Source organism: Vulpes lagopus, chromosome 1 (genome assembly GCF_018345385.1).
Source record: "Vulpes lagopus strain Blue_001 chromosome 1, ASM1834538v1, whole genome shotgun sequence".
Lineage (NCBI taxonomy): Eukaryota > Metazoa > Chordata > Mammalia > Carnivora > Canidae > Vulpes > Vulpes lagopus.
This window is the reverse complement of record NC_054824.1, coordinates 159854983-159876772: the sequence shown is the minus strand read 5'-3', so window position 1 is coordinate 159876772 and position 21790 is coordinate 159854983. Positions and strand designations below refer to the sequence as shown.

General features: G+C 39.9%; 1 long non-coding RNA gene across 1 annotated transcript in view; it reads right to left on the bottom strand.

Annotated features, from left to right (window-relative positions):
* LOC121496770 overlaps positions 1–16042 on the bottom strand; it is a 114677-nt gene extending 98635 nt beyond the window's left edge. Inside the window, exon 1 of the long non-coding RNA XR_005989340.1 lies at positions 15926–16042. This is a non-coding gene — a long non-coding RNA (uncharacterized LOC121496770). The remainder of the gene's footprint in view (positions 1–15925) is intronic.
* Between the last annotated feature and the right edge of the window lie 5748 nt (positions 16043–21790).

Here is a 21790-nt window from a genome sequence, read left to right as displayed (position 1 = left end):
TGAATGCCTTTAATGTCTTTTTGTTGTCTGATTGCTGAGGCTAGGACCTCCAGTAGAATAGCAGTGGTGAGAGTGGACATCCCTGTCTTGTTCCTGATCTTAGGGGAAAGGCTCCCAGTGCTTCCCCATTGAGAATGATATTTGCTGTGGGCTTTTTGTAAATGGCTTTTAAGATGTTGAGGAATGTTCCCTCTATCCCTACACTCTGAAGAGTTTTGATCAGGAATGGATGCTGTATTTTGTCAAATGCTTTCTCTGCATCTAATGAGAGGATCATATGGTTCTTGGTTTTTCTCTTGCTGATATGATGAATCACATTGATTGTTTTACGAGTGTTGAACCAGCCTTGTGTCCCGGGGATAAATCCTACTTGGTCATGGTAAATAATTTTCTTAATGTACTGTTGGATCCTATTGGCTAGTATCTTGTTGAGAATTTTTGCATCCATGTTCATCAGGGATATTGGTCTGTAATTCTCCTTTTTGGTGGGGTCTTTGTCTGGTTTTGGAATTAAGGTGATGCTGGCCTCATAGAACGAATTTGGAAGTACTCCATCTCTTTCTATCTTTCCAAACAGCTTTAGTAGAATAGGTATGGTTTCTTCTTTAAACGTTTGATAGAATTCCCCAGGGAAGCCATCTGGCCCTGGACTTTTGTGTCTTGGGAGGTTTTTGATGACTGCTTCAATTTCCTCCCTGGTTATTGGCCTGTTCAGGTTTTCTATTTCTTCCTGTTCCAGTTTTGGTAGTTTGTGGCTTTCCAGGAATGCGTCCATTTCTTCTAGATTTCCTAATTTATTGTCCTATAGCTGTTCATAATATGTTTTTAAAATCGTTTGTATTTCCTTGGTGTTGGTAGTGATCTCTCCTTTCTCATTCATGATTTTATTAATTTGAGTCTTCTCTCTCTTCTTTTTAATAAGGCTGGCTAATGTTTTATCTATCTTATTAATTCTTTCAAAGAACCAACTCCTGGTTTTGTTGATCTGTTCCACAGTTCTTCTGGTCTTGATTTCATTGAGTTCTGCTCGAATCTTTACTCTTTTCTTCTGCTGGGTGTAGGATCTATTTGCTGTTTTTTCTCTAGCTCCTTTAAAGGTTAGCTTTTGTATTTGAGTTCTTTCCAGTTTTTGGATGGATGCTTGTATTGCAATGTATTTCCCCCTCAGGACTGCTTTTGCTACATCCCAAAGATTTTGAACAGTTGTATCTTCATTCTCATTGGTTTCCATGAATCTTTTTAATTCTTCCTTAATTTCCTGGTTGACTCTTTCATCTTTTAGCAGGATGGTCCTTAACCTCCACGTGTTTGAGGTCCTTCCAAACTTCTTGTTGTGATTTAGTTCTAATTTCAAGGCATTATGGTCTGAGAATATGCAGGGGATGATCCCAATCTTTTGGTATTGGTTCAGACCCAATTTGTGACCCAGTATGTAGTCTATTCTGGAGAAAGTACCATGTGCACTTGAGAAGAATGTGTATTCAGTTGTTTGGATATAAAGTTCTGTAGATATCTGTGAAATCCATCTGGTCCAGTGTATCATTTAAAGCTCTCGTTTCTTTGGATATGTTGTGTTTAGAAGACCTATCGAGTGTAGAAAGCACTAGATTAAAGTCACCAAGTATAAGTGTATTATTATCTAAGTATGCCTTAACTTTGGTTATTAATTGATTGATATATTTGGCAGCTCCCACATTCGGGGCATATATATTGAGGATTGTCAAGTCCTCTTGTTGGATAGATCTTTTAAGTATGATATAGTGTCCCTCTTCATCTCTCACTACAGTCTTCGGGGTAAATTTTAATTTATCTGATATAAGGATGGCTACCCCTGCTTTCTTTTTAGGACCATTTGAATGGTAAATGGTTCTCCAACCTTTTATTTTCAGGCTATAGGTGTCCTTCTGTCTAAAATGAGTCTCTTATAGACAGCAAATAGATGGGTCCTGCTTTTTTATCCAGTCTGAAACCCTGCGCCTTTTGATGGGGTCATTAAGCCCATTCACGTTCAGAGTTACTATCGAAAGATACGAGTTTAGGGTCATCATGATATCTATTCAGTCCTTGTTTTTGTGGATTGTTCCAGTGAACTTCCTCTTAAAGGGGAATTTTGAGAGTCCCCCTTAAAATTTCTTGCAGAGCTGATTTGGAGATCACATATTCTTTTAGCTCCTGTCTTGGAAGCTCTTCATCTCTCCTTCCATTCTGAATGAGAGCCTTGCTGGATAAAGTATTCTTGGTTGCATGTTTTTCTCATTTAGGACCCTGAATATTTCCTGCCAGCCCTTTCTGGCCTGCCAGGTGTCTGTGGATAGGTCTGCTCTTACCCTAATACTCCTCCCCATAAAAGTCCCCATAAAAGTCAGGGATTTCTTGTCTCTTGCTGCTTTAAGGATCTTCTCTTTATCTTTGGAATTTGCAAGCTTAACTATTAAATGTCGGGGTGTTGAACGGTTTTTATTGATTTTAGGGGGGGAATCTCTCTATCTCCTGGATCTGAATGCCTGTTTCCCTTCCCAGATTAGGAAAGTTTTCAGCTAGGATTTGTTCAAATACATATTCTGGCCCTCTGGCCCTTTTGGCGCCCTTGGGAACCCCAATTAAACGTAGGTTTTTCTTCCTCAGGCTGTCGTTTATTTCCCTTAATCTATCCTCATGGTCTTTTAATTGTTTGTTTCTTTTTTCCTCAGTTTCCCTCTTTGCCATCCACTTGTCTTCTATGTCACTCACTCGTTCTTCTACCTCGTTAACCCTCGTCGTTAGGACTTCTAGTTTGGATTGCATCTCATTCAATTGATTTTTCATTTCTGCTTGATTAGATCTAAATTCTGCAGTCATGAAGTCTCTTGAGTCCTTTATGCTTTTTTCTAGAGCCCCCAGTAGCTGTATAATAGTGCTTCTGAATTGGCTTTCTGACATTGAATTGTAATCCAGATTTTGTAACTCTGTGGGAGAGAGGACTGTTTCTGATTCTTTCTTTTGAGGTGAGGTTTTCCTTCTAGTCATTTTGCTCAGTGCCGAGTGGCCAAAAACAAGTTGTATTGGGAAAAGGAGAAAAAGAGAGGAGAGAAAGAAGGAAAGAAAAGAGAAAAAGAAAAAAGGAAGAAAAAAAGAATAAAAGATAAGAAAAAGAAAGAAAGGGAAAAAAGGGTGGGGGAAGCAAAAGAAATAAAAAAGAAAACAAACAAAAAGACCACGGGGGAGTATCTTCTGATTTTGTGTACTTTAAGTCCCTTGACTTCCCCTGGAACTGGTCCGTCCAGCTGGTCTTCTGGGGGAGGGGCCTGCTGTGCTGATTCTCAGGTGTTAGCAGCTGGGAGAGCTGCTCTGCCCCTGCCTGGTGCAGGGCTCAGTGGGGGTTGTTCACCCCGTGAGGCCCCGGGAGGAACAAGTGCAGTGGCGGGGGCAGCTCTGGGACCCTGGAGTCAGCCCCCACAGTAGCTCCGGGGCTCTCCGTCTGCAGGGCCTGGAGGCTCCGGGGCGGGGCCGCTGATCTGCTCAGCTCGGGCAGGAGCGTCCTTGCTGTCCTGGGCCCTCCCGGCCTCTGCCTGTCCCGGGGGAGGCCGGATCCTGGGCTGTGTCCCGGCGCCCTGTGCTCCGGGGCCTGCGCTGTTGGATCTGCGCTCCCGCCCCGCAGCCCCCTACGCGGAGCCGCCGCCCGAGCCCCTCCGAGCTGCTCCGGGTCCCGCCGTGCGCGCTGCAGCCCTTAGGGAGCTCGGCGCATCTCCCGGGGCGCAGGTGCCTGTTAGTGTCCCAGGGAGCCCGAGGGCATCCCCGCCCTCCTGGGTCCTGCTCTGACTCCCTGCAGGCCCCTTTCCGCCCGGGAAGGTTGGTGCAGCTCCTGCTCCTCCGGGACGGGGCTCTCCTGTCCTGGGGACACTCGCCCCAGCCTCAGCCGGGCTCCTCGCGGGGCCCCTCCCCCTTGGAGGCCTTTTGTTTCTTTATTTCTTTTTCCCCGTCTTCCCACCTTGATAGAAGCGCGAACTCTTCTTACTGTAGCGTTCCAGCTGGTCTCTCTTTAAATCTCAGGCCGAATTCGTAGATTTTCAGGATGATTTGAAGGTTATCTAGGTACTTTGGTGGGGACAGGTGACTTGGGGACCCTACTCTTCCGCCGTCTTGCCCCTCCCCTAACCCCTACTTTCCATCTTAAGTTCCTCTTACTTTTCCAGACTCATCTTTTCAGCTCTACTTAGCTTGTTAAGGTAAAAATTACTAATTTGTTAGAAAATCCCAGTTCCCAGAACCTGGTTCTGCCTCCTAAGCTTCCAAGAGGTATATACTTATTTCCAAACTCATCAGTATATATATATATATATATAGTGTTTTTTTCTTATACATACATACCTATGATAAAGTTTAACTTATAAACTAGGCACACGGCATGAGATTAACTATTATTATTGTTAATTTCTATTGTAAAATAGAAAAATCACGGGGTTCTTGGATGGCTCAGTCGATCAAGTGACTGACTCTTAATTCCGGTTCAGGTCATGATCTCAGAGTTGTGAAATCGAGCCCTGTATCATGTCAGGGCTCAAGAATATGTCTCTCTCCCTCTGCCCTCCACTCCCCACCCCACATGCACTCACACACACTCTCTTTCTAAAAAATAATGACAATAAATAAATTAGTAAAATAGAAAAATTATTAAAATTTACTATGATAAAAGTTATGGGAGTGTGGTCTGCCAAAATATCTTATTGCACTGTACTTACCTTCCTTTTTTTTTTTTTTTTTTATTCACCCATCTTGTGATGATGATGTGAGATGTTAAAAGCCTACAAGAGGAGGTTAAATCAAGTGGATGGTGCAGACATTTTGATGTAGTATTAGGCAACTATTGACCTTCTCACGATTTGTCAGAAGGAGGATCATCTGCTTCTTGACCGTGATCAACTGACCGGGTAACTGAAACCACAGAAGCAAAACCACAGTTAAGGGGAGACTCCTCTACCTACAATTGCCACTAGGTAGCACCAGTGAGCCAAGAGTGTATGCAGGGGCAGGAAAGAAATGGAAAGAAATAGAAGAAAAGGAGGAATGGATATAACCAACATTGGTTGAATATTTACTTTTTCTTTTTTTTTTTTTAAGAGAAAGACAAGAGAGGGGGTGGGGAAAGAGAGAGAGAGAAAGAGAGAGAGAGAGAGAGAGAACCCAAGGAGGGGTAGAGGGAGAGAAAGAATCGCAAGTAGCCTCTAGGCTCATCACAGAGCCCAACATGAGACTCATTATCACAACCCTGAGATCATGAACTGAGCTGAAATCAAGAATCAGATACTTAACCAACCGAGCCACCCAGGTGCCCTTGTTTACTTGTTCTTCATAGCAGCTTTATATGAGATGAGTATCAGCCCGATAGGAGAGAGAGAAATGTGCCCTCTCATTTCACATTATGATACTCCACACATATCTTCAGAATGTAATTTTCCAAGCTCTCAATTTAATGTCTCAATATCCCTGAAGGGGAAATACATGTAGTCATCAGACAAGTGATTAAGACATTGAAAATGAGGGCAGATGGAATATTTATCAACATACATTTTTCAATACAAGTTGTTGCACTATTGTTCTACCCACCGTATAAATTTCAACTTGTGCCTCGTTCCAACTCTATCACATTCATGTAAGTCAAGCTTGAAAATCAGATATTCTTTAGCACCTCCTCCCTTGAATAGTAAAGAAGAATGTAGTTCCCCACAATCACAGCACTAGCTAAGATTCAAATCCAGATCTGCCTGACTTCAAAGCCTTTGGTCTTTAAATTAAAACACAAAACTGGCAGACAGGATCCCCAGATCATGGCTAGAACTTTACATAAGTTTTCCTAGGGGGCCAAAGGAAGAAAAAGTCCTCTTTATTTCTGGAAATATTTCATCTGAACTTCACATCTGCCTGACAGAGTCTAACAGACTCTACCCAGCAAGTGAGACACAGAGCTAAGGCAGAAATCCAGTTCTCCAGACTTGCTACATAAGAGATGCTGGCATTTCAGAAGGAAGAAGAAAAGGTGAGGTGGCACTTTGAGGCAGAGACGGTGAGTCCAAGATGACACCAACATAATGATCATCGCTACTATTTATCTAGTCCTTCCAAGAGTTGGCACTGTTGGTCAGCTGGCATCATTTTCTCCCTTCCTTCTGCAACTATATGGATAGTTTCCTTTGGGAAATTGCCTCTCCTATACCTTTTGCATGACAGTTAATAGGGACTTTATCCTCACCTCTTAGAAATGACTCTGATGTCTATCATCCTACCCCTTTGACCCAGTAATTGTTCAGAGTGCATACACAAGCCAATTCAGGCATTTGAGGCATAAGATGACATTTGCTGGGTACTTTTTTGGAAAAAAAAAAAAAGGTTCTTCTTTCTTCCACGGAACTACCAGAAGAGAAACTCCCCACTTTTAGATAGTGGGATATAAGGGTGTAAGGTTAGAACTGCCACAACCATTATTGTTTCTTCCCCGAGGCAAGACGGCCTGAGAGAATACACCAAGAGTATCATAAAGAAATGGAACTCAAGGCCTAATGACATTGTAAGTGTCTGGATCAAACATTTGAAGCTAAACCTACTTCAAGACCACAGATACACAAGCCAATACACTCCCTTTAAGCTAGCTTGAGTTTTCTGTTTTTCACAACCAAAGGCATCTAAAGTGTTTGTAGAAGTACTAGTATTATCTCCGTTTTAAAGGTAGGAAGATGGGTATTTAGAAAATTATCCAATGTCATATCATTTGTAAAAATATTTGACCCAGAGCTCTCTGGCTGCAAAATCTTAGCTATTAATCACATATCATAGTCTTCATGCCCCAACATTCCAAAGGGAGGGAAATACCTGTTTCCCTCTGGCTTTAGTGAGGAGCAGCTCCTGAATTCTTTCCCTTAACCATCACACTTTCATATCTCCTCATCTAAACGCATACTCTCAGGACTAAGATGTGACTACATTGACAAAATGAGCTCACAGGAACAAATAAGATGGTTCTATTTGATTTCAGAGGGGAGATACTAGAATGACTCCCAGCTCAGGAACTGATCACACATATTCACTGAGAATTTTCTATTTTTTTCCTTTACCTAGATGCAGTCATTTATGGATCTCTGGTGACATCACAGAAATACTTGTCTAGTCATTGACATTTCTGGGCAAAGCAGAGTCCAAGCAAAGAATGTGACAATGTGGCCTTGTAAACATACTGCTCATAGTACACTTGTCAACAAGGTCAGAGGTTGATCACAAACAAACCCATAGCATCATTGAGCCACTTGCATGATACCATTTTGGAACTTCTCTCTCTCTACTCAGATTCCACCTGGAAAAGATCCTCAAATGTCCCCAGGCCCAGCTATACTCAGATTACTCTCTGACCACTTAACCAAACCTATAAAATCACCCAAGGTGGAACTGCAGGACTTAATAATCCAAAAACAAACAAATGGACAAACAAACAAAAAAAAAACTTGGAGGTAGAGGTGGACGAAGGGAAAGAAGAATCATCCAAATACTTCCCAGTGACTTTCCAGTGGGATCTACCAGAAAGATTTTCCAAAATATCTTCTCACAAAGTAAGATGGCAATAAGAGGTTATGCATGCCTCTTGGAAGCTAAACTCTTTAGTCTCTGTGATGGAAATATTCTCACTCTCAAACTTGTTATTCACTTTACCTTTTTTTTTTTTTTCACTATCACTCTGACCTTTTCTATCTTCTCTTAAACACATCGCCTCACAGCCTCCCTTGCTGTACATCACCTCTGCAGTTGATGGAATTTGAAAGGTATACCCCAGCAGCTGGGCTTTTGATGTGGGCTTTGTTACATGGTTTTTTCATTGACTATTCAAAATAATTTCAACTATCTTTTTCAATCATTATGTTTGGTTTCCTTTTGTATTTTAGAATAGGTCTCCTCAGACCATGGCAAAACATAGTAAGTCTCTGCACATCTTCCCACCATATTACAGTGAAGTAAGTCACAGGGAGGGAGAAGAGTGACCCTCCTCTCTCATAGAAAACCCTGCAGAGGCATGAGTAGAGGAAGATTGAAAAATAAGGCTTTAAGTGGCACCAACACAGTTTATGACAAGAGGGGAGTAAATAGCTCCTTTGGTGGGGCGAGTGGCCTTAAACATGACTCTAGGGGGTAAGTCCAAAAGTCTACAAAAGAGTAACTTAATCCTCACATAGACTTATACTCTGTGAAGAATAGTTATTATAGTGTATTAAGTACTGAATAATGAGTGTCAGTTAAATTATGAGTATCAGTTGACTCGAAGAATAACTTTTGTAGCAAACACTGGAAGTATGTTGTGTCTGCTGGGTGGCCCTTGGGACTATTCTGATCGTACCTCTCTGTAGAGCCCTACTCTGCTGAAGAAGCAACTAATGGATGTTTTAGACATGCTGCTGAGGTGTCTCCCTGGAGGTACACAGGGGAAACCATCAATAGAGGTCACTGCTGTTGAGCCTCTAAGTCCCTAGATGGTCAATGAAGAGGTGATCCTATGAGAACAAACTTAGAAGAAGACAGGGGTGGACACTTTCTTAGAATCACAGTGTTTACACTAAGTAGGCTTAGAAGTCACTTAGCTCAAACCCTCATTTTCTAACTGACGCAAAGGGTAAAAGTAATATGACTAAGGTCACAACCCTAGTATATTAGAGACCAAGGAACAAAACCTAAAACCATCATTTTCCCACCATGATTTGTTTCTTTTCATCAGTTTCACAAATTTCTATAAATCAGATTATGAGATTGAATTTCCTAAAACATAGTCTCAAGGTTTATAAAACAACTTGGGGTCAACAAATAAAACCTCCCTTGCTGGAATCTCCTCTATAACATAGCTCTTAATTGCTGTCCTATTTGTGCTTGAATCATTTCGATGGTGGTGAACGTATTATGCTCCAAAGCAAAAAATTCTGTATACAGAAAATTTGAATTGATTAAAAAATATTCTTCCTTTTACACAGAAAACTGTGTCCTTGTAACTTTCACCCATGGGCTCTAGTTTTGCCATTGGGGTCATGTGGGGCAAAACTAAATCTTCTTATGGCACAATCTTTAATTAGTTACTTGAAGATGTCTATAATGCTTTCTGTTACTCTACTCTTCTCCAGGTTGCATGTACACTCTAGTTCTTTCACTCTACATATCTAAGGATTCCATATCTCATCAGGCATCCTAATAAGTCTCTGCTAGACATGCCAGTTTGTCCAGGACACTCTCATATGGGACTTGCTGAAGTAAGCACTGAGCTCCAAGTATAGTCTACTACAACAGAAAGAAGATCATCTCCCTTATTCAACAGAGCAGCCCCTTGAACCACATTTAGGTCAGCAATATCTAGCTGCTCTTTCCACTTTCCCTCCATAGCCATTACCCTAAAAAGGTAAAAATATTTAAATTTATAATCTACTGGACTAATATTGAGTTGTCCTTAGCAATATTACAATTCTAGCCTAACTAAATCCAAATGAGCAGAGCGGATCAGGCAGTCTATGGAGATCATAAGAAAAAAAAATGGAAGCCAGTCAATTGCCAGTTACGATAGACTCTCAACAGTTTTTCATAGTTAAAAGTTACTCCAATTGGGCTATTGATAAATGAAGTAATTGCTCAAAGAACCTGTGAACATCATGAAATAAAAGAAGTAACTAAGGGTGATGCTTCTGCGTATTTGTTAAAATATGAGCAGATACCCATCTCTGAGCATGACTCAGGCAGTGTATATAGGAGGATGGATGCTGGTAGACTTCGCAATGTCCCTTCCAGCTAATTTACAGATACTAAATTAGTTAAATCACACTTCGGGACACTATACTTTGAAGTGATGCTGTAACATTAAGCCAAAAAAATAACAAATTAGTGATGTGGATCAATGAATTCTTAGGACCAAGAATCTACCCTGAAAAAAATATGAAAGTAGACCATTCAGATGACTGATAAGGAGCTATCGTCAATCTGAAACAGATGGTTTCAATAATTCATTTTTGCTTTTGTTTCTCTTGCCTTTATGGATGTATCTTGCAAGAAGTTGCTGTGGCCAATTTCAAAAAGGGTGTTGCCTGTGTTCTCCTCTAGGATTTTGATGGAATCTTGTCTCACATTTAGATCTTTCATCCATTTTGAGTTTATCTCTGTGTATAGTGTAAGAGAATGGTCTAGTTTCATTCTTCTGCATGTGGATGTCCAATTTTCCCAGCACCATTTATTGAAGAGACTGTCTTTCTTCCAGTGGATAGTCTTTCCTCCTTTATCGAATATTAGTTGGCCATAGAGTTGAGGGGCCATTTCTGGATTCTCTCTTCTGTTCCATTGATCTATGTGTCTGTTTTTGTGCCAGTACCACACTGTCTTGATGACCACAGCTTTGTAGTACAACCTGAAATCTGGCATTGTGATGCCCCCAGCTATGGTTTTCTTTTATAATATTCCCCTGGCTATTTGGGGTCTTTTCTGATTCCACACAATTCTTAAGATGATTTGTTCCAACTCTCTGAAGAAAGTCCATGGTATTTTCATAGGGATTGCATTAAATGTGTAAATTGCCCTGGGTAACACTGACATTTTCACAATCTTAATTCTTCCCAATCCATGAGCATGGAATATTTTTCCATCTCTTTGTGTCTTCCTCAGTTTCTTTAAGAAGTGTTCTGTAGTTTTTAGGGTATAGGTCCTTTACCTTTTTGGTTAGGTTTATTCCTAGGTATCTTAGGAATTGTATTGAACCACAATAAAAAGAAATTTTAAAAAAAAGGAAACAGATGGTTTCTCCAGGATTTAGTCCTCTTTCTTTTTTTTTTTTAGTCTTCTTTTCTTGAAATTACAATGGTCCCCCAAAAATGGCCACTGTCTAAGTTAAATGCTCTCTAGCCAGTTTTTAAATTACTGAATTTAATGAAAATATCAATGAAAATACTATTCTTTTTTAAAATTTTTTTGGAGTTCAATTTGCCAACATATAGTATAACACCCAGTGCTCATCCCGCCAAGTGCCCTCCTCAGTGCCCATCACCCAGTCACCCCCACCCCCGCCCACTTCCCCTTCCACTACCCCTTGTTCATTTCCCAGAGTTAGGTGTCTCTCATGTTTTGTCACCCTCACTGATATTTTCACTCATTTTCTCTCCTTTCCCTTTATTCCCTTTCAGTAATTTTTATATTCCCCAAATGAATGAGACCATATAATGTTTGTCCTTTTCTGATTAACTTATTTAACTCAGCATAATACCCTCCAGGTATTTTTCATGTGACAAGTCCATAGCAATGTGTCTAATAGTAAGATAACCTGAATGGTGGTAGAAGAATCCAGCTCTGTGTGATTTTAAATGTTTGCTTTGTAGATGAAAGAGATCAAAGAGAGACTCTAAAACCATCAATTATTTTGGCTTCCAGAAAAAAGAGAACAATTTTCAAAGTCTAGTGTTATGTTTTTAAATTTTACTGTATTTTTACTAGAGGGAAGTTCATATAGTTTCCTTCCATCTTGTACATTTCATTGTGTGTTCAAACAGAACCATATGCATCTAAATGATTTATATTTAAGGATGCTTTGTTTCTGATCATGATGTGTGAAATATGACCAGAGTGATGGCTGGGTAAGGAGAGATCTTTTTAGTGTAGTTTGGAATGACCTGGGAATTAAACAGAAATACCATGGACTAAAAATAGCATGGAAAAGTGCTCTATAACCTTTCTGTGGTGAATGAGGTTGTTTTGTACTGCTTAATTCATGCCTCACAGAATGTCTTCATGAAATGGAAAAATGGATTTTTATACCAGCAAAAGTAAATCTTGCTGGGGAAAAAAAACAATACACTACAGACCATGTTTTTGAAAACCAATATAAATTATGTGGAAGTTGGTTTTATAGCTCTTTCTCTCAGATAATATAAACATACTTTAAAATATAGACTTCTGGGCAGCCCGGGTGGCTCAGCAGTATAGCGCCGCCTTCCGCCCAGGGCCTGATCCTGGAGTCCGAGGGATCAAGTCCCACGTCGGGCTCCCTGCATGGAGCCTGCTTCTCCCTCTGCCTGCGTCTCTGCCTCTCTCTCTCTCTCTCTCTCTCTGTGTGTGTGTGTGTGTGTGTGTGTGTCTCATGAATAAATAAATAAAATCTTTAAAAAAATAAAATAAAATATAGACTTCTGCCTATCACTCAAGAATGATCAGTAGATACCCCTGGGTAAAAATCTCCTCCAACACAGTTACATTATCAGGATGAGCAGGAGAGCTTACTTCGATTGCTTCTCTTTCTTGGAAACCAAAGAGAATAGCATAAGGTCTCTGCAAATTACTACTGCTATGTTTCCTTGCTAATAACTGTCTAATAATCACAAAACGAAGAAAACATTTAACCTGTTGCTTGGCCAAATAACAAAATCCCCAAATTCCAGTGCAGTGTGAATATTTATGAGTGAAAGAACAGGCTTTCTTGCCTCCCTAAGGGGGAAAGTAGAGAGAGCAAAATTAGATTTAATTAGCAAGAATCAACCAAGTTTTTCTCTCATCAAAATCAATGCCTCTCCAACATTAAGGGGCATTGGAATCACTTGGAAAGCTAGTTAAAATGCAGTCCTGGGTCCCACAGGATTTTGGTTGAGTAGGGTTACAAAGGCCCTAAAAACTGCAATTGAAACAAACATCATACATGGTCCTTGGTCCACATTTTTTGAGACAACCCATTTTAGAAGTCCCATCTCTTTCCCCATACTCACAGAACAGCTCGAAATAGCCCATGTAAGTGATGAAATAAATTGTCAGCACAAATAAGGATTATTTTCCTTTTTCTTCTTCCTCTATTCCTCCTCTCAGTATTACTTCTCCTCACTACCCTCTCTGCTTTCCCTCTTTTCCACCATTTCCTTCCCCTCTGCCTTTGCATTTTCAGCTACAAATCATGGGCTAGCAGAAGAAATGGTAAAGAAGAAAAGGCTTCACTTGTCTTGAGTTTCTGGGCACAGACTATGATATGTTGGTGTCCTTCTTAAATTCAAGAATTTTCCACGAGTAGGGTATTGATGATACAACTTCCTAATTTTACAGATGCGTGACTTCCTCTTTTCTTTTTGCGTTGCTGAAAGCTTTGGAATCTACACAAGGCAATAAATTGGAGAGGTAAAAGGAAAGGAAATTAAGCCTTGTCTATTTTATTTATTACTTGTTAGCAGTTCAGAGAAAGATTCACAAGGAGAATGAAGGCTAGAGAACAAGAATATCAAGAACAAATTTGCTCACTCATTTTTCCATTTATTCTAACAGCAACAACTATTTCATCTTTTTTGCCAGGGCATGCAATAAAAATTAAATAAAACATAGTTTTCTTTTTTTTTTTAAAATTTTTTTTTTTTTATGATAGTCACACACACACAGAGAGAGAGGGGCAGAGACACAGGCAGAGGGAGAAGCAGGCTCCATGCACCGGGAGCCCGACGTGGGATTCGATCCCGGGTCTCCAGGATCGCGCCCTGGGCCAAAGGCAGGCGCCAAACCGCTGCGCCACCCAGGGATCCCTAAAACATAGTTTTCACTGTTGTTGAAGGGTTGTTCCAGAAATCAAAGAAAATCAAATAAAACATTGGAAAATATTTTCATAATATAACCCCAACTAAGTTTCTCATCAATCTAAAGCTAATGGACCTCCCTTCATTCACAACGAATATATTTACGTAAGTCATTCAATCTTAGTTAGGCTGACTCCTACCAAGCTTCCAGCAAACATAAATGAAGATGGGTTAGTTCACCTAGTTTCATTTCTATATATCCTTAGCTATTAACCTGGTGTCCTGAGATTCCAAAGCAGTCCAAGAACTGGGATGGGAAAAAAATGCATCTTGATTCTCACTAACTTCCATCTGGTATGTAACATATTTTTATTTTAAGAATGCAGGAAATAAACCACAGTAGTATTAGCAATATCTGTGATAGCTAATAGAAATCATATACATTTTTCTGATCATATTACAGTTTTAAAATTATGTTGAAATAACATTTACATTCATTGCTCTATTAAACTATGGTAGTTTGTAGATCAGTTGATATAACTTATTACTTAATGTGTTAATATATATTAATCTATTATAATTTTTCAAATATGTTGATATCTGTACTTCAACGTGATTGACTTCTTTATAGTCCTATATGCATTCCTCCCTGTATGTAGACTATTATTTTAAAAAGAAGTCCATTGCAAGGGTGCCTGAGTGGCTCAGCCAGGTGAGGGATTGACTCTTTCTTTTGGCTCAAGTCGTGGTCTTGGAGTAAGATCGAGCCCTATGTTAGGCTCTGCACCCATCTAGGAGTCTGTTCAAGATTCTCTCTCCTTAAAATGAGTGAAAATATCAGTGAGGGTGACAAAACATGAGACACCTAACTCTGAGAAATGAACAAGGGGTAGTGGAAGGGGAGGTGGGTGGGGGGTTGGGGTGATTGGGTGATGGGCACTGAGGGGGGCACTTGGTGGGATGAGCACTGGGTGTTATGCTATATGTTGGCAAATTGAACTCCAATAAAAATTTTTTTTTAAAAAAAGGATTCTCTCTCCCTCCCCTTGGCCCATTCCCAGTTTGCACATGCACACGCCCACCCTCTAAATAAATAAATAAATAAATAAATAAATAAATAAATTATAAAATCTTTTTAAAAAATAAAATAAGAAGACGCCCATACAAAATCAGTGACCTTCACATTCCTTGATTCTCTAGCCATGCCCCCCATTGGCCCTTTTAGGAGTGGGATAGAGAGAAAGGATGTGAGGAACCTTCTCGCTGTCAAGACTCCAGGTTTCCCGGGTCCCCTTCTTTCAAGGAAATGGCTTTACTTTGATCTGATTTAAATATTAAAGTTTTCATAAAAAAAAAAAAAAAAAAAAGACGCCCATAGCATAAGAAAGTTAAGAATTCCAGCAACTTCTCAATTCTGTGTCAAATTAAATAATCTTTAAACACAGCATCTTAGCTTGGGTCTCCATATGAATATGTTCAATGACTACAACTTAATATTATGTCCTTGGATTTTTAATGATCATGGATGAAAAGACATTTACCCACAGAATACCCTGCTGACATGCCCATATCTCTTTACATCATCCTTTATGAAGCCCACTAATTTCTCTTCAGAATTCAATGCCAAAAAATATACTTCAAATAGAGTTGTATGATTCTCTTTATCAAATAACAAGAACTATGTCTCTTTTTGTGGGTTTTCCTAGTTGTTATTTGCTAAGGCTGCCAGGAGGATAGAGCTAAATGTAGTATCTGATATAACTGACAATATCATTCCAGTTTTGGTGTAAAACTATCTCTCTTCTCTTAAAATAGTTCCTGCTATACTGCTTTAGCTGTCCTGTGCTATAGGTTTTTTTTTTTTAATTACAAGTTGATATGAAACATTTTTTGAAGTAGGAAGAGTGAGAATTAGGAACAAATTGTTCTTAATGGCTTTGAAGAATATGGAAGTCCTTTCATCTAGATATTGGCTGAGTTCTCTCCTATCCTGAGGAAAGGAAGATATTTAATAAGATCTTTATTTCCTCAATCTAACCTCCAGAAGCTTTCTGAGTCATTAGCATTCATGAGCACTATAACCCTAATCAACTGCTAGAAATGAAGGAACTTCTGTACCGGATGTTATAAACTGTTATGGGGGCCTAGGCGAGCCATGCCCACCACAGAAAGATTCCACCAGTCTTAATAGAAATAAACTGTCCCATGACATCCCAGTGATTCAGTTCTCCCAAGCATTAATGAGCAGTTATGCAAATATTCATGAATTGTGGAAGGACTTTGCCTTTTAAGGAGTTACTCACCAAACCAGTATCTGATTTTTTTAATTGATGTAATTGCCACCTACCCATCACCCTATTCTTCCCTCTCCTATCCTCACTCCCATCCCATCACAATCTAGGTTCACTCACCTCATGGAATCTCCCAGAAGCTTCTCAAGGTTTCCCAAAGGCTTCCAGGAAAGTCAAAGGAATTGAGGTTCTGAGAGAAGTGTGAACCCATGTGGGTCACTTTAAATTAGGAATAAGACTCCTTGAGACTTTACTCTGAATGAAGTACCCATTGTCTCCACCCACTAAATGTTGATTTTGGCCTGACTCACTGCTATTGAAAGGAAGTAATTAGTTTTCTTAGTGAGTTCCTGATAAAGAATAAGGAGAGCTGAGTGGTCTAACTTCAGTTCTGCCTTTGACCTTCTGAAGACCCTAGGCATATTTTACTCATTGGTTTCTCAACAGGTGCTAAATGACTGTGTTACTCCTTATAAAATACTCTGATTTCTTAGGAGAAAAAATGTAACCACAACCTACACAAGGCTTGACTTCTGCTAGCACAGGATAAGAATGATCTTCTGCTTAGGGAGTAGTGACCAACTGAAAAGAAGAAGGAATAGGAGAAGGCAAAATAAACCAAAATGCTGAGGCTAAGACTTAATTTCAAAATTGACTGTGCACGCTGTGCTTTGCCAAAGTCTGTTTATCATAATGATGTTTGGAATTTTACATTAGGGTCATAATTTCACAATAAAAATGCCACCCTTGAGTAACAGACAGATAAAAATGCCATCCTTGAATAACAGACAGATGGCTCAGGAAGTCAGAACACTAAAAAGAGCATCAAATCACCCAATAAAGAAAGAGTAAATAATTACTGTGTGTCAGGCCATGAAACAAAAATCAGGTATATTTTAGTGAATAAGACAAACACACTACTTTTTCAGAAACTTTTTCAGGTCATTTTTCAGAAGTTTAAATATACACCCACCCTTTGATTCAGCAACTCCATTTCTAGGTATTTGTCCATGAGAATTGAATACACTTGTACAAAACTGTCCATTACATGTATGTCAACCATACTTCAATAATAAACAGTTTTTGAAAAAAGAATGTTCATAATGGCCTTATGCATTATAGCCAAAAACAGGAAATAGCCCAAATGTTATCAACAAGAAAATGGAAAAAAAATTTTTAGTGAATTCACGCAATGGAATGCTACTCAGCAACAAAAAGGAATAAACTTCTGATATCTACAACATGAATGAATCTCATAGGCATTATGTTCAAAGAAAAAAGCTGAGAATAAGACAAAACTAATGGATGGTAACATAAGTCAGAAAGTGGTTACTTCTCAAGGCACCTGGGTGGCTTAGTCTGTGAAGCCTCGACTCTTGATTTCAGCACAGATCTTGATCTCAGGGTCCTGGAATCGAGCTCATCAGGTTCCCCAGGGAGTCTGCTTGTCTCCCTCTCCTTCTGTCCTTCTCTCTGCTCTCTCTCTTTTTCTCTTTCATAAATAAATCTTTTAAAAATAGTAGTTAAAAAAACAAATAAATAAATAAAAAATAGTGGTTACTTCTGATCAGAGAGGAGCATAAGGGAACTTCCACAAATGATAAAAACATTTCATATTTCACCATGAGTGGTGGTTGACATGAGCATACACATTGTCAAAACTCATCAAACTGAACATTTAAAATATTTCCTCACTTTATGTAAATTCTACTATAATATTAAAAATTATCTATAAATAATTATTTGTTTTAGATCATCCGCCTATCTCAAAAGAAAGACAGAAAGAAGAAAAAAGAACAAGCATAGTCCTTGTGGTATAGTAATAGAAAATAATAGAGGGATTTTATTAATTAGTGTGGTTGTAGAAGGCCTCTTTGAGAAGATGGTCTAAGAGTGAAAGGGTGCAAAGAAATAGCCATACAGAGAGTCCAAGTAAAGAAAGGCATTTTGAGAAGAAGAAATGGTATGTGCAAAGGCCCTGAAGTAAGAGAATGTGATGGTTCAAGAACTGAAGGCACCAGCATGGCTGCGACATATTGGGTAATGGGGAAGAGAGCATGAGATGAGGTTTAAGGGGGTAGGCATAGGTCAGACAATATAGGTCAGAAAGTCCATGGTTGGGCCACCTGGGTGGCTCAGTGGTTGAGCATCTGCCTTCAGTTCAGGGCGTGATCCTGGGGTTCTGGGATAGAGTCCCACATCAGGCTTCCAACAGGGAGCCTACCTCTCCCTCTGCCTATGTCTCTGTCTCTCTCTCTGTGTCTCTCATGAATAAATAAATAAAATCTTTAAAAAAGAAAAAAGAAAATACATGGTCAAGAGTTTGGATTTAACTTTAGAGCAATTAGAGGGTTTAATATGAGGAAATGGTATAATCTAATTTATGTGTTTTTTTAAAGATTTTATTTATTTTTTCATGAGAAACACACACAGAGAGAGGCAGAGATACACAGAGGGAGAAGCAGGCTCCATGAAACACACAGAGGAAGAAGCAAGCTCCATGCAGGGAGCTCGATGTGGGACTCGATCCTGAGACTCCAGGATCATGCCCTGAGCCAAAGGCAGATGCTCAACTGCTGAGCCACCCAGGCATCCTTAATTTATGTTTTTTAAAGATAAATTTGACTGCTGGATGACAGTGGGGGAGCATATGAACTATGTAAACCAGTTTGTCTCCTAAAAGCTATTGCTAGGGGCATCTGGCTGGCTCAGTTGGTGGAGTGTGCCACTCTTGATCTCGGGGTTGTGAGTACAACCCCCACGTTGGGCATGGAGACTACTTAAAAAAAAACTATTATTAACCCTTCTCATATTGAATTTAGTTTTTCAATTGTGTAAAGAAATTTAACTCTATCATATCAACCTTGTGGGCATGAGAGGCAAGTTGTAAAAGAAAGTTGTTCTCTACTCAGTGAGATGGGTTTGCCTTTTTCTGATCATTTCATTCTTCAGCCTGAAAGTACTCAAATACTCTTGACTACAGAATGGAGCTCATTTATTAAGAAATGCAGCCGCTATTGCTGAGACTGAAGGTTTAGAAAGGATATACACGGAACAAAGATAAAGGAAGAAGTTACTCCAATTAGTCTGCTGGGTCAACTCAAAATTCATGGGTATAAGTGCAGGGAGAGAGTTGGGTACAGACTTCAAAGCCATGACCCTCTCAGGTTTTCTGTAGCTATCTTACAAACAAATGCTTAGACTAGCAGAAAAGAAAAAAGCAGTTTTCTCATGTCATCTCCCCCGCACATTCTTTCCCAACCTCAGAAAGGACGTAGCTCAGCCTGCAAAGCTAACATGGAAAATACCCATCAGATCTGCAGCTGAGGAGCCCCCAGAGACTTGATTACTTTATGCACCAGGAACTCTGCAACCACCCTCAAATTGGCTGATTATGCACTACTTGGAACAATAAATAAGATTCCACCCCCATGGGGTTGCCTGATTAAATAAAAAGTAAAAGTTGACAAACAAAGGGAAAGAGTGACACGCTTAGACATCTTATATCTGCAGTGGAAATCAATGCTCAGCAAATGTGCGATGGGGAAATACTACTTAGAGGCAGAGATCAAAAGAAGAAGCTTCAGCTGTTTAGTTTGTTTTCAGCCTGTCAGCTGAAATAGGTGTCTTCTCACTCAGAAATTGGCAGAAGAGGGAATACCCAGTGACCCCCGCCTCCTCCTCCCACTCGGAGAGAAAACTTTTACTCGAAAAGAAATAGATTTTCCCAATATCTTTAAAGCATTAAGTTGCTTTAAGAACGAAAAAACAAATAGAGGTAAAAAAGAACAATGATGTGGTCTAATTAAGTTATAAGTAGAAAATTAAGAAATAGACATTTCAGAGAATCATAGACTCATTGGAACCTGATTCCTATGCTTCTGGCTAGGAATAATTTTTTTCTCAGAAGCCACCAACCAAGGATCCTAATTTACTTCAATTGTCCAAGAGTTCTTCACTCAACATGAATTAAGCCCTAACCACGGTATTTACCACTCTTTTACCTCCAAAGTCAACTCCTGATTTATTCATTCTCAAGATCTGGTCTCTCCCTTCCTCTCTCTCTTTCTCTCCTTACATATAATATTTTTTAATTTAAAATATTTTGTTAAAGGATCTGAAGGTTTAACAATTGGTTCCAACAGACTCTTGGAAGTGTATTAAGGCTCTTTTTAACTAAAACATGAAGTGAAAACTCAATATACTTAAATTGAAGTCTGTTACCTAAAGGATAAAATATATGTGAGGGACTGCTTTTTAAGCTGCAGAACCTAAGCATCTCCATCTTATTCAAGTATTTCAAAGGCACTAGAGCAGCCGAACATTCAAGAAATGAAGTTGAAGTAGGCCAATGTTGGAGGTCATCAAGAGGACATGATCACTGGCTGACCTTCCAGTGGGATCCAGATCACTGGAGGCTCCTCACCACTCCCAGTCCTTGGACTGTGTACACTCTGACCATCATTCCTGCAGTGGGCACCATTTCAAGGATACCACCTTGAGAAAGTAAGGTGATGTTGAGACCATCTGGATGGCATATGTGACTGAGCCCCCAGTTAGGCTTCTATAAAAACTCTTAAGATTTTGGAGGGTGGGTGCAGAGGTCTACTTACCTTTCTGCTGCCCGACATCAGTCTTGTCTGTAAGTTCTCTTATTTATTAAACCTGCTACCTACCAATCCAGAGTGGCCTGCTCCTTTCTTTGGTCTTCACTAGCTGTGTACGGAAGCCAGTTAAAGAATCAACAGCCAACATTTTATTTAAAAGATATTAAGTGAAGTCTACCACCTAAGTGCTGGTTTTCATGGAATCTTGCAGATCTTTGAAATTATTGCTGAATTAGTGGTATCAGAAGGCAGGGAGTTCCATGGCCCATGCTTGGGGCTATTCCAGTTCTGGAAGCCCTAAGCATGGATGGATTCCCTATAAGGTGTCCATGGCTGTGGTCACTTCCTTCTCAGCCTGGCTGGTCGGTGAAGCAGATTCTGGGAACTTTCTGATGACCACAGAGGGAAAATGAACCAAGAATCCAGTACAGGAGAAAGTAGAGTAGAGAGGTGCTGCATGAGCCAGCTGGGCTGCTAAATCAATACTAACCAAAAAGCCTGCCCTGTCTCTGAACTTTCAGATAAGTGAAAGAATTCCAAACCTTATTTTCAAGGCATATTTGAATCTAAGAGTTCTGCTACTTGCTAGCAAAACCATCCTGATACAGGAAGTCAGCATTAAGCAGAAAATATCTTTTGGGTGTCTCCTATGTGCCAGGCACAACACCAGGCACTGTGTCCACAGTGGTGAAAATAAAAAGAACTCTCTCTTATGGAGTGCACAGTCCAGCGGGGAAGACACAGACAAAATATCAGAACATAAATAATAAATTTCTAGTATGTGAATACTGGAGAGTATGGGAGCTTATAACTAGGAGACCTAATAGTCTGGGGGATCAGAGAAGACCTTTGTGAAGAAAGTGATGTTCAGGGGAGCCTGAGTAGCTCAGTTGGTTAAGCATCTGCTTTTGGCTCAGGTCATCATCCCAGGGTCCTGGGATGGAGCCTGAATAGCACTGGGCTCCCTGATCGGCAAGGAGTCTACTTCTCCCTCTCCCTCTGCCCACCACTACCTCTGCTTGTGCTCTATCTGTCAAATAAATAAATACAATCTTTTTTTTAAATGGTGTTCAAGATGAGTAGTGAGTAAAGGCTATTTAAGCCAAGAGTGTATTATGTATGTGGCTGACGAGGAGGGAAAGGCGACAGAGTAATGGTTGGTAGTTTCCAAGTAAATGGACAGCCTGGAGGTAGCAGGAGACTGTCTGTCATCTGTTGTATTTGAGGAACTGAAAACCATCAAGTGCTGCCGGCAGAGCAAGCAGGAAGTTCAGCTGGGGCTGCTGTAGGGGTAATAGAGTTAATGTAGCTACAAAAGTAGAGGATAGATTAGTAGATAAGCTATGTTAATAATCTGACACTAAACTAAATCAATTAA